Source organism: Cucumis melo, unplaced genomic scaffold, assembly GCF_025177605.1.
Source record: "Cucumis melo cultivar AY unplaced genomic scaffold, USDA_Cmelo_AY_1.0 utg001840l, whole genome shotgun sequence".
Taxonomy (NCBI): domain Eukaryota; kingdom Viridiplantae; phylum Streptophyta; class Magnoliopsida; order Cucurbitales; family Cucurbitaceae; genus Cucumis; species Cucumis melo.
In genome coordinates, this window is record NW_026124809.1 from 18,769 (window position 1) to 25,000 (window position 6,232).

Here is a 6,232-nt window from a genome sequence, read left to right on the forward strand (position 1 = left end):
TCAACGCTCAAATTTTCATGATTATTTTCTGATCCGATCTTTTTATTACTTATTAATACGACTTATTTTCGTCTTCGACAAAAGGTCCATTTATATACAATAATTGCATTGTAGCGGATATAGTTTAGTGGTAAAAGTGCGATTCGTTCTATTAATCCCTTAATAGTTAAGGGATCCTTCGGGTTGATTAATATTCCGATCAAAAACTTTATTTCTTAAAAGGATTTAATCCTTTACCTCTCGATGAAAGATTCGAGGAAAAATAAAAATTCTCGTGATTTGTATCCAAAAATATGTTCTAAATTGAAAAAATTGGATCATGAAATTACGAAACATAATTTTATTGAATTGGATCAATACTTCCAATTGAAGGAATAAGGGATCCATGGATAAAGGTGGAATTTTTTCTAATCGTAACTAAATCTTCAATTTTTTCTTTGTATAAGGGAGATTGAAGCAAAACAAAATAGCTATTAAACAATGTCTTTGGTTTACTAGAGACGTCGACATCGTTTTTTTAGCTCGGCGGAAACAAAATACTTTTCCTAAGGATTATATTAAATAGAAATAGGGAACGAAATAAATAACTGGAAAGATTGTTATAATCTCCTCTTGTATAGGGATCATCTATAAAGCGGGTCCTTTTGAATGCATTCAGACGGAAAGGCTGACATAGATGTTATGGATGGTATTTTTTTTTGTTTACATCTTATAAATTTAGGAATTTATCCATCTTCCATAAAGGAGCCGAATGAAACCAAAGTTTCACGTTCGGTTTTGAATTAGAGACGTTCAGTTCAAAATGATGAATCAACGTCGACTATAACCCCTAGCCTTCCAAGCTAACGATGCGGGTTCGATTCCCGCTATCCGCTTATCTTATCTTATAATATTCTTATCTTATAATTTATATATATTATAAATAGAAATTAATTAATAATGGAATTACTCAAATAAAAATTTTCAATTTACTTAATTTTAACTAAATTTTAACTAATGTATTAGTTAATGTAATGCATCATTGAATTCAATATGCAATTTCCGGAATTCTCACACATTTTTTTTACGAACAAGAGAGGTGAAAATACGAAAAAAAAAATTGGAATCAAAAGCGTCCATTGTCTAATGGATAGGACATAGGTCTTCTAAACCTTTGGTATAGGTTCAAATCCTATTGGACGCAATTTTTTTTCATATATTTTTTTTTAGTTTTAAATTTTCTATATCATGTCAAGAAAGGAAAGATTTTGAATGATTTGAATAAGAGACGCTTATTTATTAATAGTAATTTATAAATTAGTTTTAATATTAATTGTAACTCTAGTTTTAGATTTATTATATAAATAAACTAATAATTCAATTCTGTTTTATTTGAAGATAAGATATTAGTAGAAAGGATATTCAAATTCCAAATATTAAGATATTTATGATATTCTAAATATATTATTAGAAATATAATCTAATTTTAACTTTAACTATATTTATAAAAAAATTTCTTAATTGTATTTACATTTCATTTTAATATTGATATATATTTCTAGAAATATTATCTACTTTCTTTAATATATTTATATATATTTTTTATTTTATATAAATTATATATATATATATTCTACCTACTAACACCTAATAAATGAAAAGAATGAAATTATTTCATGTTTCAATTTTAACATTTGAAAGTTCTAAAATTGATTTATACTTTACTTGTTTTCTTTTATACTTGGTCTTGAAGTAGAAAACGTTCCATCTGTTCCTGAATAGCTTCTTTCAAAAGGGCTTCCGCTTCAGTGGTCAATGTCTTCGTAGAAGAGATTATTTCTTGAAACTGAGGTTTATTCGTTTTTACGTAAGTACGTAACTCAAGAAGAAATTTCCTTACTTGTCCAATTTCTAATGAATCAAGATAACCATTAGTTCCGGTATAAACAGTCATTATCTGTTCGTCTACCGTGAGAGGTGCTGATTGGGATTGTTTGAGCAACTCACGTAATCGTTGACCTCTTGCCAATTGATTCTGAGTAGCTTTATCGAGATCAGAAGCGAATTGCGCAAAGGCTTCTAATTCGGCAAATTGAGCCAATTCCAATTTTAATTTGCCGGCTACTTGTTTCATGGCTTTAATTTGAGCTGCAGATCCTACTCTGGAGACGGAAATACCCACATTAATAGCAGGTCTGATTCCAGCATTGAATAGATCGGCAGATAAGAATATTTGTCCATCGGTAATGGAAATTACATTAGTAGGAATATAAGCTGAAACATCTCCCGATTGGGTCTCAACTATTGGTAAAGCAGTCATACTTCCTTCACCTAAAGCAGAACTTAATTTAGCGGCTCTTTCCAAAAGGCGTGAATGCAAATAAAAAACATCTCCCGGATAAGCTTCGCGGCCCGGCGGTCTTCGTAAAAGAAGAGACATTTGTCGATAAGCTTGTGCTTGTTTGGAGGGATCATCATAAATGATTGAAGTGTGTTGTTTTCTGTACATAAAATATTCAGCCAAAGCTGCTCCTGTATAAGGGGCAAGGTATTGTAATGTAGCCGGAGAATCTGCCGTTTCGGCTACTATAATAGTGTATTCCATTGCGCCCCTTTCCTGTAAAGTAGTCACTACTTGAGCCACAGAAGATGCTTTTTGACCAATAGCTACATAAACACATATTACATTTTGCCCTTGTTGATTGAGAATCGTATCCGTGGCTACTGCAGTTTTACCGGTCTGCCTGTCCCCAATAATTAATTCTCGCTGACCACGTCCGATAGGAATCATTGAATCAATAGCAATAAGTCCTGTTTGAAGAGGCTCGTATACGGAACGTCTCGAAATAATACCAGGAGCGGGGGATTCAATTAACCGAGAGTCAGAAGATGAAATTTCACCTCGGCCATCAATAGGTTTAGCCAGGGCATTTATAACACGACCTAAATAAGCCTCGCTTACTGGTATCTGAGCAATTCTTCCCGTTGCTTTTACAGAACTTCCCTCCTGTATCAGCAAACCATCACCCATTAATACAACACCAACATTATTTGATTCTAAATTTAGAGCTATGCCTATAGTACCCTCTTCAAATTCTACTAATTCACCTGCCATTACTTCATCAAGACCATAAATACGAGCAATGCCGTCGCCTACTTGAAGTACAGTACCGGTATTTACAATTTTTACTTCTCTATTATATTGCTCAATACGTTCACGAATAATATTACTAATTTCATCTGCTTGAATGGTTACCATGAGTATTTCGTAATTATTTTTTTTTAAGAAAAAAAAATAATGCCTACAGTAGAAGGACTAATCAGTTAGTTATTTCTTTCATCGTCCCAAACATGCCAATATTAGCACTGATGGTACGTAAATGTAACTCGTTGTCCAAACAACTATTCAGAGTTCCTAGAGCTCCTTGTAAGGCTTGTTGGAAAACCTGTTGTCGTACTTGATTAATCGCTTTTTGTTGTTCAAAACGAATAGTTTCATTTTTATAATTTTCTAATTGTTCCAAACTTTTAGAAGTTGAATTAATCAAATTCAATTTTTCTCGTTCTATCTCAGAATATCCATTCACTCGAAACTGATCGGCTTCCATTTCAACTTTTCGTAAGCGAGCCCGGGCTTTTTCCAGCTGTTCAATGGCCCCCTCACGTAGTTCTTCTGAATTTTGAATTGTTTTCAAGATCCTCTGTTTTCGATTATCTAATAAATCACTTAATGAAAGTAGATTGTCTTTCCATTCATTTCAAAACTTCGACGATCCCTTCCCGAACCAAACATGAATCTTTCGATTCATTTGGCTCTCACGCTCAATTATTGCAATTATTTCTGAGAAATTCCCATATATCTTTTTGAATGTAATGAGCCTATCCTCTTTTCTCTATTCATATTCCACAAAGAAAAAGAAAAAAATATGGATCATTAATCCAAGACCCGAATATTCGGAGGACTCTTCTGACCAAACAAACAATTGTCAGCAAAGTTGTTTCTTTTTTTTTCTTGAAATCCAAAAAAATTTTCTTACTTTATACATAACATAGGTCATCGATTCAGCATTGGATAAAAAAGAAAAAATGAGGGTGAAATCCTCATTTTTTTAGTTTTTTACAAAAAAATTCTAATATTCTATTAAAATAGAAAATAATAAAAAAGGGGGGGTTCAAATCATTTTATCGACATGAGTGTTCTATATCGAAAAAAAAGCCCAACTATTTGAAACGATTTATGTATTAACTATGTATTAACATAGTAGTAGAAAGAGTACCATGCTACGTCTGGACTTCAAACGTTTTAACCATGTTAATAGTCCCACATTATTGGTTGATAGAGAATCAAAGTTGATTTACCAATGAATCACGAAATGCTATGGTTCTTCAATATGATTTCTTCATTTTGTCAGAAGTAATTCGCGGGATCATGCACCTTTTCGTAGTTATAACTAGAAAAGTACAGTTGGTTGTATCCAACTTATTCTTGAAATAAACAACTCGCACACACTCCCTTTCCAAAAAAAATCAATACACCAAGCACTACGCTTAGATTTATTGGATTTGTTGCTAAAATATCGGTATTAAATCCGAAACTCTCGGCGGATGGCCAGTAACCCAAAGAAATGAAAGAATCGGTTACATTTTTCATATGATCTCCTTTTATAGATAAAACTAATTATCTATTTCTTTCTATTTTTTTTTATTTTATTAATTTCCTATTTCTATTCGAAATAGAGTAAAAAATATGTTGTAAGAATCCTAAAAAAAAAGTTCCATTCGAGATTGGACTAAGAAAGGGAAGGAAGAAGGCGAGTCAGTATGCTAATGCCTCATCCTCAAATCAATCCTTCCCATAGGTTATTGTCCCAACGAATAAGTAATTGTAGGAGTGAAAGCTTCGTATAATTCGAAAAAGCAAGAGCAGCAAGTCCAAGTAAATAAAATACGAAAAAAAATACGTAATTTTTTTAGGATTAAACAAAAGGATTCGCAAATAAAAGTGCTAATGCTACAACTAGTCCATAAATTGTTAAAGCTTCCATAAAAGCCAGACTAAGCAATAAAGTACCTCGGATTTTTCCCTCCGCCTCGGGTTGTCTCGCGATCCCTTCTACAGCTTGGCCCGCAGCAGTACCTTGACCAATCCCAGGTCCAATAGAAGCAAGCCCGACGGCCAACCCAGCAGCAATAACGGAAGCGGCAGAAATCAGTGGATTCATGATAAGTTCCTCACACCAAAAGAAAGAAATGGTTAATGATACAATCAACCAATGAATTATAACTTATTATTCCATCACTAAGATTTATCCAACTAAAAATTACGAATTGAAGTAATAATATTATTGAATCGTCCAAACTACTTCAATCTCTCTTTTTTAGTTCCTATCCATCCACGTAGTTTTTGTGAATCCATACGACTTTTGTTCTTCCATTTCTTTTAAAGCATTCTTTGAATTCTTCATTGTTTTTCTTGATTTAATCTCTCTATTCATTCAATATTGAATTCAAAATTACATTACAGCCGAAACAGAAGGACTTCCATTGTAAGCCCTATCTAAATTCACAGTAGTAGGGCGGATTAGATATATCTTTAGTTCCTATATAACTAGTTAATATCTAATATAACATATACATGTGTTTCTTACCTAACGTAAACCAATTATTCATATCTTGGATTCCATCGAATTTGAGAATCATTCTTCGAAATATCCACAAGGGTTGTCTTATAGCAATTCGATTCAATACATCTAGTTGACTCCACTCTCCTCTACTCTACCCTACCCAATCCTTTTTTCTCGTTTTTTGGAAACCCTTTCTTTTTAGAATTATCCCACATGGAGACAATCAATCTAAATGAACGAATTCATTAGTCCAAATCCTTGCATAGAAATATCAATATTTTATTAATCTAAGTTCATGTAATTTTTTTTTGTTCAATCGTTGAGAGGAAAAAGATCTTTTAGATCTCTTTCCTTTTTTTTTAATTCCCGAATATCGTAATCTTTCTAGTCTTACTCCCTAGATAGTATATACCTTCCTTATTTTTTGATTATTTGTATATTTATGTTCCCTAAGTAGATTATCTTGAGCCATGTATACATTGCCTTGGTCTAAGCTAAAAAAAAGAGTATTTAGAAAACTAATCAATGATGACCCTCCATGGATTCGCCTATATAAGCTGCAGCTAAAGTTGCAAAAATAAGAGCTTGAATACCACTTGTAAATAATCCAAGGAACATAACAGGTATAG